Source organism: Equus quagga, unplaced genomic scaffold (assembly GCF_021613505.1).
Source record: "Equus quagga isolate Etosha38 unplaced genomic scaffold, UCLA_HA_Equagga_1.0 HiC_scaffold_51_RagTag, whole genome shotgun sequence".
Lineage (NCBI taxonomy): Eukaryota > Metazoa > Chordata > Mammalia > Perissodactyla > Equidae > Equus > Equus quagga.
The window spans coordinates 41652-54640 of record NW_025793956.1 but is presented as its reverse complement, the minus strand read 5'-3'; the positions used below and the strand labels follow the sequence as shown (position 1 = coordinate 54640).

General features: G+C 35.7%; 1 pseudogene; it reads right to left on the bottom strand.

Annotated features, from left to right (window-relative positions):
- Positions 1–8927: 8927 nt before the first annotated feature.
- On the bottom strand, positions 8928–9885 carry LOC124232366 (olfactory receptor 8J2-like; annotated as a pseudogene).
- Between the last annotated feature and the right edge of the window lie 3104 nt (positions 9886–12989).

Sequence of the window (12989 nt, the reverse complement as noted above, 5' to 3'; positions counted from 1 at the left end):
CCATAGGCAAGCCAGCTTGGAAGTTCATGAGATTTCATGTGTCAAGGAGTAGTACTCAACCAGTAAGGACAGGAATCAACGGATAAACACTGAAGCTTTCCTAGTCTTCTTTCAAACAATTCCTAGAAGTGTAGAAGTGATCTGAAGGATGCTCCAGAGAATCTCAAGTGATGGATCCTTTGTTGCTTATAACAGTAATTGATATTTTATTGGACACTTCATTAACTTTCTCTCTTCTCAGTCTCATATACCACATTCCCTCATTTTTGCTTCCTGGTATCACCTACCAAATAAACATATACTCAAGTCCTTGTTTCAGGGCCTGCTTTTGGGGCAATTTCCTTTCTGACAATTCTAGTCCGTTGTATGCTGTTAGTAGAATGAGGCTACACATATCTAAGCACAAATGACACTCTATGGAGGCATGACAATAAGAGATATTGATAATATCACAATACTGGATAAGTGGAAGCCCTATCAGAAACTGTTACTATCTGAGGCACAGACAGCATCAATATCCCTGACCTGACCATCAGCATCTTTGCTTAGACAACATTCTAGGTGGAGCTTTCAAAAAATTGCTTACTCTCCCTTCAGAATGTTTGTCTGGAATCCTAATACAAACATAGAAATAATACCAAATAGAAAGAAGGTCCCTCACTACCCTCAAAGAACATAATAATAGTGGTAAAATCATGTCATTACTCTAGAAAATACAGTTGTGAAAAGAGATTATTAATATGCTTGGTATAATGTACTCAGTCTAGTGTTGGTGACTATACTTATATCTATAATTTAAATTGAAGACAGCATCAAAAATAGTCATCTAGTAATCATTATAATCAATGCCATTTCCTCACTTGAAATGAAGAATGAGTTCTGGTTCCCTCAATTACTCACCTAATGACAGTCAGAAGAATTTATGAGTGTCTCTCTCCTTTGAGACACTCCCCTGGGGGCTTGAATATTTCTTGCTTATTCCCTAAGCATCTGAGAAGAGGAAATGCCACAACTAGTCTTTGCTAATTTGCCAGGCTATCTTGTATTTTCCTATTGAGGAAAAGTTCTTTTATATAGAATTGACCTGCTTTCCTTTGTTATTATTTTTACCACATCTACTCAAATGTAAGTATATTATTTGTTGGATACATGCTTTAATCACCCACAAGTTACTTCAAAATTCACCATTTTCCACAATGGCTTCTTCCCAAGATTTATGTCTAAGGATGAAGAAAACTCTTTAAACAGGTACTGTAGTGTTTTAAAATATTCCGAAGGAATAAAAGTTATGAATATGTGTGTAACTTCTTTTTATTTCTCTTTGTGATTTAAGGGACTAAATTGAGTTGATGATACCCTAATTCTATATCTCATAATCATCATCAGTTCTCATTCTGCATCACCACTTTAATTTCCCAACATGGGTACCTCCTCTACAAAAGTTGACGTTTGCCTTTAAAAAGGAATACAGCTCTACAAAGTAAATATAATGAAGGTTTTAATGTGCACATGTATGTTCTTACATAACTCATTTTGATACCTAAATATTCCCACTCAACAATATGTTTTTAAAGTATATTGATTTTATTACATATAACCAATATTTTTCTTACCTTTGTTATTATAATTTAGATCTTCTTTCATTTAATATGTTTGTTCCCATAGTAAAAGGCATTTAGTTAGTTACAAATTCTTGACTTCTGCATGTAGAACCACAATTGAATTGTGTGTCTGGTCCTCACCCATCCATGAATGAAAAGTTCTATGAATTCTCTCCTGGAGTGGGTCCCCACTACGGGAAAAATAAGCATATTTAATTTATTTACATAGATATGGCTCTATATCAAAATTTCTTCTATTAATATATATTCCAGCATCAGGAGAAGAATTTCATGCTCTGGACATCCAACTTATAAATATGTACTGCTTATACGTATAAAAAAGGATTGCAATAAATAATTAAATCAGATTTAACTTTATAGAACTAAAATTGTTCGACTTGTCTTAATATATTTTTCTTTAAAAATAATCCAAATACTGATCTGAATTTGAAATAGAAGGATGTACTAAGCATAACCAATGTCAAACAGAAAGTTCAGAGATTGTAAGAGACAGATAAAGATGATTTTAATACAGTTTTAATATTTGAATGTCTATAATAGTGACAAGATAAGCAATTGTGGATAATGCCGATGAAGTTGTTATTGAAGTCACGCAAAACACTGAGGGGACTGGCTGATCACCAATCTCTTTGCTTTTCCTCTTGGGCACATGGCTAGACTATTCCTCACCCTCCTTGCAGTTAGGTGTGATATCACAGCCTCATTCTCTCTGTAAGCCATTCTCTCACAGCTGTGTGTTTGTTCTCAATGGTGTTCCACAGAGCTTTTGTGTTTTAGAGCTAGTAGTTTCCTATCATTGAAACACCAAATGTGATAAAGTGTTGAAAAATTGTGAGAGAGGAAGCAAACAATGAGAAAAGGGATGACAACAGAAGTGAAGTCGCCACCACAATCAAGGAACTCTTTGTTTTTAGCCATATTGCTTATTCAGTGATTGAAAAGAAATATTTTAAGCATTCATATCTTAATATAACAATTTCTTACTTATATATTTCATAAAGAGTTTTAAATTAATATAATATAATCTCATGAACCTATATCTTAGTCTCTTTTTATGATTATCTTGATAATCTTATCATTTGGTAACGTATTCTATTAGATTTGTTGTGCCAAGGGAGATTCACCCTGAGCTAACATCCATTGCTAATCTTCCTCTTTTTGTATGTTAGCCACCACAAAAGCATGGCCACTGACAGACCAGTGGTGTTGTTTCCGCACCCGGGGACCAAAACCGGATCACTGAAGTGAAGCATGTGGAACTTAACCAGTAGGCCACTGGGGTTGGCTCTAGATCTTTGAAATGTACATTTTATAAGGTGTTTGTTTTTTAAATCATTAGTGTCCTCTTCTGACTATTTTGGCTCAAACTGATTTGTGGCTATAATTGTTTTTTTAAAAGCAGATATTTTGATATCTAATTATTATTATGTATTATACTATATATTTTAATATTGTTTGATATTTTAGTTAACCCAAATTCATGTACATTTTGTGAGATGAGGTAAAGCATTTGTGAGGGCTGGCTCCATGGCCTAGTGGTTAAGTTTGCATGCTCCGCTGCGGCGGCCCAGGGTTCGGATCCTGGGTGTGGACATGGCACCACTCGTCAGGCCTCGTTGAGGTGGCGTCCCACATCGCACAACTAGAAGGACCTGCAACTAAGATATACAACTATGTATGGGGCGGGGGGCGGGGTTGGGAAATAAAGCAGAAAAAAAAAGATTGGCAGCAGTTGTTAGCCCAGATGCCAATCCTTAAACTTTCTAAAAAAAAAAAAAAGAGTTTGTTATCACACCTGTCAACAAAATTGCTCCAATCCAGACAACGTTTTTTTTTAAAGGCCTTTATCACAAAGTGGCAAGATGGATTAAAGAAAAAGATCCAACAATTTGTTGCCTCCAGGAAACACATCTCATCTCCAATGGCAAACACAGGCTCAGAGTGAATGGGTGGAAGATGATACTCCAAGCTAATGGCAAACAAAAGAAAGCAGGTGTTGCAATACTTATATAAGACAAAGTAGACTTCAAGATAATGCAAGAAAAGAGAGACAAAGAGGGACAGTATATAATGATCAAAGAGACACCCCATCAAGAAGAAATAATGCTTATAAATATCTATGCACCCAACATAGGAGCACCAAAGTTCATAAAGCAACTATTAACAAACATAAAAGAAGATATTAAAAATAACACACTAATAGTAGGGGACCTCAAAACCCACTCACATCATTGGACAGATCATCCAGACAGAAAATCAACAAGCAAACAGTGGAATTAAATGAAAAGCTAAACCAGTTGGACTTAATAGACGTATATAGAACACTCCATTCAAAAACAGCAGAATACACATTCTTCTCAAGTGGGCACAGAACATTCTCATAGATAGACCATATCTTGGGAAACAAGGCAAGCCTCTATAGATTTTAAAAAATTGAAATAATAATAAGCATCTTCTATGATCATAATGCTATAAAACTAGAAATTAATTACAAGAAAAAAGCTGAGAAAGGAACAAAGATGTGGATACTAAACAAATGCTATTCAACAAGCAATGGATCATTGAAGAAACTAAAGAAGAAATCAAAAAAACTCTGGAGACAAGTGAAAATGGTAACATGCCATACCAACTCATATGGGATGCAGCAAAAGCTGTATTAAGAGGGAAATTCATCACACTACAAGCACAACTTAACAAACAAGAAAAATCCCAAATAAGCAATCTCAAATTACACCTAACTCTATTAGAAGAAGAAGAACAAATAAAGCCCAGAGTCAGCAGAAGGAGAGAAATAACAATAATAATAGCAGAAATAAATGCTATTGAAACAAAAAAGGGAGTAGAAAAGTTCAACAAAACAAAGAGCTGGTTCTTTGAGAAGACAAATAAAATTGACAAACGTGTTGCCAGACTTACAAAGAAAAGAAGACAGAAAGCTCAAATACATAAAATGAGAAATTAAAGAGGAGAAATAACAACAGACACCACAGAAATACAATGGATTATAAGAGAATACTGTGAAAAACAATATGCCAACAAAATGGATAATGTAGAGGAAATGGATAAATTCTTGGACTCTTACAACTTCCCAAAGCTGAATCAAGAAGAAACAGACAAACTGAATATACCAATCACAAGGAAAGAGATTGAAACAGCAATCATAATCATCCAAAAAATAAAACCCCAGGGCCAGATGGCTTTCGTGGGGAATTCTAACAAACTTTCAGAGAGGATTTAATACTTATCCGGTTCAAGCTATTCCAAAAAATTAGGGAGGATGGAACACTTTCTATGAGGCCAACATCACTCTGATACTAAAACCTGACAAGGCCAGCACAAAAAAGGAGAGCTACAGACCAATATCACTGATGAACATAGATGCAAAAATTCTCAACAAAATTTTGGCAACCTGAATTCAGAAATACACCAAAAGGATCATACATCATGACCAAGTGAGATGCATACCAGGGACAGAGGGATGGTTCAACATCCACAAATCAATCAACGTGACACACCACATCAACAAATTGAGGAATAAAAACCACATGATCATCTCAATAAACGAAGAGAAAGATTTGACAAGATCCAACAGCCATTTATGATAAAAACTCTTAAGAAAATGGGGATAGAAGGAAATCACCTCAACATAATAAAAGCCATATATGAAAAACCCACAGCCAACATCATGCTCAATGGTCAAAAACTGAATGTCATCCCCCTGAGAACAGGAACAAGACAAGGTTGCCCACTATCACCACTGTTATTCAACATAGTACTGGAGGTTTGGCTCAGTGCAATTAGGCAAGAGAAAGGAATAAAAGGAATCCAAATAGGGAGTGAAGAAGTGAAATTCTCACTTTGCAGATGATATGATCTTATATATAGAAAACCACAAAAAATCTATTGGAAAACTAGTAGAAATAGTTAACAACTACAGTAAAGTTGTCGGGTACAGAGTCAACGTACAAAAATCAGTTGCTTTTCTAAACTCCAACAATAAACTTACAGAAGGAGAACTCAAGAATATAATTCCATTTGCAATTGCAACTAATAGAATAAAGTACCTAGGAATAAATTTAACCAAGGAGGTGAAGGACTTATACAATGAAAAGTATAAGAGATTACTGACAGAAATTGATAATGACTTAAAGAGATGCCTTGCTCATGGATCAGAAGAATAAACACAGTTAAAATGTCAGTACTACCCAAAGCCATCTAAATATTCAATGCAATCCCAATCAGAATCCCAATGACATTCTTCAGTGAGTAGAGCAAAAACTACTTAAATTCATTTAGGGCAATCAAAAACCCCAAATTGTTAAGGCAATCCTGAGACAAAAGCATAAAGCTGGAGATATAACGATCCCTGACTTCAAAATGTACTACAAAGCCATAAGGATAAAAACAGCATGATACTGGTACAAAAACAGGCACACTGATCCATGGAACAGAACCAAAAGCCCAGAAATAAAGCCACACATGTGTGGACAGTTAATTGTCGACAAAGGTGCCAAGGTCATACAATGCAGAAAAGATAGTATCTTCAATAAGTAGTGTTGGGAAAACTGGACAGCCATATGTAAAAGAATGAAGGTAGACCACTATCTCACACCATACACAAAAATAAACTCAAAATGGATCAAAGACTTGAAGATACATCCTGAAACTATGAAACTTCTGAAAGATAATATGGGTAGTACACTCTTTGACACTGAACTAAAAAGGACCTTTTCAAACACCACGTCCTCTCAGACAAGGGAAACAGAACAAAAGAAACAAGTGGGAATTCATCAGACTAAAGAGGTTCTGCAATGACAAAAAAAATAGGATCAAAACAATGAGACAACCCAGCAATTGGGAGAAAATATTTGCAAATCATATATCTGACAAGTGGCTAATCTCCATAATGTATAAGGAACTCACACAGCTGAACAATAAGAAAGCAAACAACCCAATCAAAAAGTGGGCAAAGGAGATGAACAGACATTTTTCCAAAGAAGATATATAGATGGCTAATCAACACCTGAAAAGATGTTCAACATCACTAATCATCAGGGAAATGCAAATCAAAACTACACTAAGATACCATCTTACACTTGTTAAAATGTCTATAATCACTAAGACTTAAAATAACAAATGTTGGAGAGGGTGTGCAGAGAAGGGAACCCTCCTACAGTGCTGGTGGGAATGCAGACTGGTGTAACCACTATGGAAAACAATATAGAGATTCCTCAAAAAACTAAAAATAGAACTACTATATGACTCATGTATTCCACTACTGGGTACCTACCTAAACAACTTGAAATCAACAATCCAAAGTAACATGTGCACCCCTGTGTTCATTGCAGCACTATTCATAATAGCAAAGACATGGAAGAAATCCAAGTGCCCATCAATGATTGGATAAAGAAGATGTGGTATATATACACAATGAAATACTATCAGGCCATAAAAAAGACAAATTCATTCCATTTTCAGTAGCATGACAGGACCTAGAGGGAATTACGCTAAGCAAAATAAGCCACTCTGAGAAAGACAAACACCAGATGATTTCACTCATATGTGGAATATAAACAAGCACTTAGATGAATAAAACAGTTCAGTGGTTATCAGGGGAAGGGAGGTTGGGGCACAAGGGTTGAAGGGGAGTACTTATATGGTGACAGTCAAGAAATAATGTACAAATGAAATGTCACATTGATGTAAATTATTATGAACTCAATTTAAAAAAAGGTCTTTAAAAGTATTGAAAGAATGAAAAAAATCCTGAACTGACCTCAGATAGAAAGTGATGACTGGGATACAATATATGGTAATGTCTCATTCTTCATAAAGTAATCGTTCTATTTAATAGAAGGAAAGAATAATTTTATATCTTTAATTGAGATGTTGAGAGAAAAGAAAGGAGAAGCAAAGAGTAAGAGAGAGGAGACAGTATAATGGTTTAAGGCTGGGGGGATATATAAAAAGGGCAAGTGAGAAATTCTTTTGTGGTGCAGAGTTGTTACTCTAAGAGCAAGGAGGACTGATGCTGTAATGTAAGCCTTTATTTTGCCTCCTTCAACTCACATCTGCAGTGAAGTTTACTTTTTTTTGACTGATTTCTTTGAAAGGACTTTTTCATTTCCATGGATGTGGCTTGTGGAAATAGCCATTTGGACAGCAGAGATGATAGATGTGTCCTATGACAATGTAGACAACTGGAGTGAAGGCCTATGGACTTCCAGGAAGAAGATATTGGCTGCTCAAACCAAACTTATCTAGACATTAAGGAACAAGAAACTCTCCATTGGAAACCTTAAAATTCCTCAGTTTTACTTTTCAATTTAAAGAATCCTGACATCCTGCCAATTTCTGTTATCTTTACTTCACATGTCATGCCCACTCTCCCTCACTCCATTGTATTTTAGTAGTGTTTTACACAGAGTCAGAGATATGGTTCATAATAACTCAACATTTTTTTGGCCATGAGTGGCCTTGAGAATTGGTGTCACTTTGAGGACAATGAACTTTTTTTTGTCTAATAACATTTCACTTGAAAATGCACTAAATAAAAGTGCTAAATGAAGGTGTTGGTTGTTAAGGACTTCAGAGCAAAGATAATTAAATCTATATAACAATTTTTAGGATAAACATATAATAAGAAAAATTAATTATACATAATATTTGTATAAATATGATTTTGATTTATGAACATGAACGAAGAGAGGAATCAAAAAGTAGAATCCCATTTTACATATATCTTTTTCAATGTTTTGCCACATATGCTATTTCTGTGTATAGCTCAGTATTTTCTGTTTAGTTTTTATTTTCTCCTAAAAGTTTACTTTCTCATGTGGTATAAATTTATTTCAAGTGCAAGATAAAAATAGGTCCAAAAAGATTGAGAAATTGATGGATAAAATGTTGCAAAAAATAAAACTCTTAATAGTTGATCAAAATATCTGTGGCAAGGAAGATGATCTGACCCTTGACCACCTTCCAAGAAGTGACTTTTGCAACTTCCACCACCAGCCATTAGGTTTTGTCTCCTTGTTTAGCAATTATACAAACTCTTTAGTAACTTATGTTTTATTTTAAAATGTGCTTACTTCCACATTATTGTTTATTACTTATATGCATGTTTTATTGGTCAATTAAGGCATTTTTCTGTAGAGAAATTGTATATTTCAGGTTGGGATAAAAAGGATTAATATTTTCCCCAGTGAAATTAATGGAATTTTTAACTATTTATTGTCTCTTCACTTAGTAGGATTTTCAGGAGTAAAGGAAATCCCTTAAATGGTGACAGTTGTACTTTTAAATTTACATTATTTAGAGCAATTGACATGGGTTACCAGAAATATCTTCAATGTATCCTTCATGTTCTTGTTTCTCAGGCTGTAAATGAGGGTATTCAGCATTGGCATCACTAGGATGTAGAATACTGAGGCCATTTTATCAGTAGCTAATGAGTGGTTGGTCTTTGGTTGCAAATCACACAGCAAAAGGTCACATAGAACACAATGACACTCATCATGTGAGAGGCACAGGCGGAAAAGACTTTTTTGTTGTCCTTCTGAAGAACAAATCATCAAAATGACAGGAACGATGTTGAAGTAGGATATGAGAGAAATAATCATAGAGAAAAAAAAGTGGTCCCCAAAGAAGCAAACCACAGCTGTTTCTTAAATGTGGATATCAGAACAGGATAATGCTAACAAAGGGGCATTATCACAATAAAAATGGTTGACAAAATTGGAAGAGCAATATGACACAGAGAAGACATAGGAAGAGAAAGTGCTGTATCCAGACTGTAGAGGGATGTGAGGGATGCCAGCAGAAGGCAGATGTGTAGAGACAATACCACCATGTAGAGCAGGGGGTTGCAAATAGTGGAGTAGTGGTCATAGGCCATTGCAGGCAGCATGAACATCTCAGCCACAATAAAAACTATGAATCCACCCAGTTGGACTGCACATCCATAGTGGATATGGTTTTCTTTGAAACCAAGAAGTTAACCAACATTTTAGCAGCAATGACAGTAGAACTGCCAATGACAGCCAAGTGCTAGAGGAAAAAGTATGTGAGGCTTTGAAGTTGAGAATCAACACTGGTGAGATGGATGGAGCAATACTGGTGAGACTGATGGTGCTCTGGTTCCCTACCAAGGTCAGCCCATAGGTGACCAGGAAAACAAAGAAAGAGGCATCTGGCATTCTGGGCAGTCTGAGACTCTTGTGAGGATGAACTTAGTCACCTGAGCGAGACTCCCTGGAGCCATTTATGCTATTGCTTTTATCTTTTAGTGAGAAAAATGGAAAGAGACTGATAGATGGTAAAATTTCATTTTCTGTTAGATGCTAGACTGTTAAATGACTCTTAAAATCAGTACATTTTTGTTCACAAATACTTAAAAGTTTTAGATCTTAATTGCTTTTCTCTCCATCCTTTCCCAAAATTCAGAAATACAAACTCTCCACAGATCAATTTCAGATTCTTAGAACTCTTTGGCAAAGCTATTTTATTCGTTGTTGTGTAAAGTTTATATTGGATGAATATATATCCATTTATTATAATAGTATATTAACTAATATTTATATACATATATTAATCATAATATATGATATTGCATGAATAGATATACATGCATGTATATATGTGTCTGTATATATTTACATGTTCACACACAAGCTTCTGTGTACATGTATGTTTCCAATGATAAAAGGGAACTACCTATAAGAAACTGATGGGTCAGAGTGACTTTTAGGGTTTTTTTTCTTAGCTGTCACAGGCCTTCTTTCAGCGCATATTTTGTCACCATCCTTGAGAATTTCAGTATTTCTGTGGGAAACACTTTTATTACCCTGGGTTTTCCCTATCAGTTTCTACCACTCCACTATGCTTCGCTTGCTCATAAACAGACCACACCTCCATACTTTTCCTTCTTGGTATCATTCAGAAACCCTGAATACTCTTTATTTAATATTTCCTTTCTTCTTCCAAGTAAGCCAGCCTGTCCTATCACTCTGACTTCTACTTGCTCAGACTCCTCTATTATTTTATTCTTTCATCCCTTCCTTTCCTTTCCAGCTTACAGCTCTTTCCTTTAAATTGTTTAAAGCCTGTTTTGATTTTTTAAATTTGTTACTTACAGTTTTGATTTGTTAAAGTTTGAACACTTTGTTGTACCTGGATGAGTAGGGGAGAAAGCTAACATTATTTAGTGTTGTCTTCTCTCAGTGTTACTGAAAGTTCAGCCTCTGATTCTCATGTCAATCCAAACAATGAGAACAGAGTCTTGGGGTAAAAAGAAAAGCTTTACTTTGCCAGGCAGAGGGAGCAAAGCAAGGGCTAGTGCCACAAAAGTTAAGAAATGGGTAGGGGTTTTTATTTGGGGTCTTAAGTAGGGGAGGGGGACCATGGACTTCTTGGTCAGCATTTTCCCAACAGCCTGTGTCTGGGGCTGCTTCCAGCAGAGGAGACACAGGATTCTCAGATGAGAGTGCTTGGTTGCTTATCTCCATGGTGGAAGGTAGACTCTGACATCAGGAAGCCAAGGAGTCGGGCCTGGGAAGCTTTGGTTTCTTGATAGTCTGTGGACATTAGTTTCTCTGTAAAAGAACTTCAAGGTCCTGGGATTAGCTACAACTTGAGTGAGAACGAAGTTTGGGGCCATCTGCGTTTTAACAATTTGTAACCTCTATTTGGTTGTAAAGCTCACGGGGTCAGAGATTAAAGAAACAAATGTTTACACATGAGTGTAACTAAAGACCCAGGGAACTAGGAATGCAGGTTTTTACTTTTAACCCCATACATGCCAGGTTCACTGAAGGGGAACCAATATCAGGGCTGATATTAACTAAGAGCTGGTAACATCAGAACTATGCTGGGCACTTTTAAATAATGATCTCTTTATTCCGCAGAAATATCTTAGAAGATGTATATAATTACTTCTATGTCTGAAAGACAATTGAGATTCAATGAGGCTAAGTTACTCAAAGGATGTTGGTTAACGGTATGGCTTTATGGTTTTTGCTTGTTTGATTGGTTAGTCGGTTGGCTGAGTATTAGTCTATCAATTGCTAGCTGTGTGATTTTTCTCATGTATTTATATTCTTGTGTGAATTAAATGAGATAATGCACATATATAGGTTAGTTAGCACAGAGACTAGTAACAATGAATGCAAAATATTTCATAGCAGTAGTTACGGTTATTAACATGTTTTGAATGATTTTTTAATGTGGTTTCTTACTTGAGTCACAGTAACTCATTCTACCTCACTGAGGGCTTTTATAGTTGAAATAGAAATAGCAAGTGGATTACAATTTACATATTCAGAAAACTGGGACACACGATAGCTAGCTATATACTCAACTAACAAATCAGGCTCTGTTCTCCAATGACCTGATTCTCTCTTAAATCTGTGGTGTTTGGTTTTAATTTAAATATGTTTTATTCCATACATCAAATATATGTCTGGAGTTGATCTGATGGTGTTGCATCAGTTATTCCTGTATCTTTTGTGTCCTTCCACCACATCTAAAAAGAACTTCCCTGGCATACACAGCATGAAAACCAACAGACAGGTTGTGTGGTTCCCTGACCAGAAATGAACTGAGGCCACAGCAATGGGAGCACCAAATCTTAACCACTAGACCACCATGGCTCTATTTGCAAAAATCATTATCTCTTAAAATTCCCCCTTCTACAGAAATACAACTGATGGTAAAGCTAGGGTTGCTTTTTATTTTGGTAAGTATATATCCCTGAAATAAAGGTTCCATAGAATAACCCTAGTTTTCTCCTGTTCCTTCAGAATCTTGTTTGATTTTTGCGTTTGTTACTGGTAAGAATTAATTTAATTTTTTACATATAGTTTTTTTGTTTGTTTTTGAAGAGAACTATTTTATAAGTATACCAAAACAATAAATTCTCAGTAAGTAAAACTGTAGGGATTGGCCCCAAGGCCAGGTGATTACGTTCACGTGCTCCAGTTTGGTGGCCCAGGGTTTTGCTGGTTTAGATCTTGGGCGTGGACATAGCATGACTCATCAAGCCATGCTGAGGTGGCATTCCACATAGCACAACCAGAGGCACTCACAACTAGAATACACAACTATGTACTGGGGGTTTTGGGAAGAAGAAAAAAACCCTGTAAATATTACCTAAATGTTAATGATTTTATGTTACAATTTTGGATGAGAAACAATATTTCAAATTAATTTTTAAATAGCTTCTGAAATAATTTCAAGAGTATGTTCCATTGGTCTCTAACTGTAGAATTTGTCTGAAACTTATTTAAAGCTAGGTTGTATTAGGGAAAACAGCATCTCCATATGTGCTCTCAGTGTCCACCAGCAACATAGAGACTGACTATTTACTCT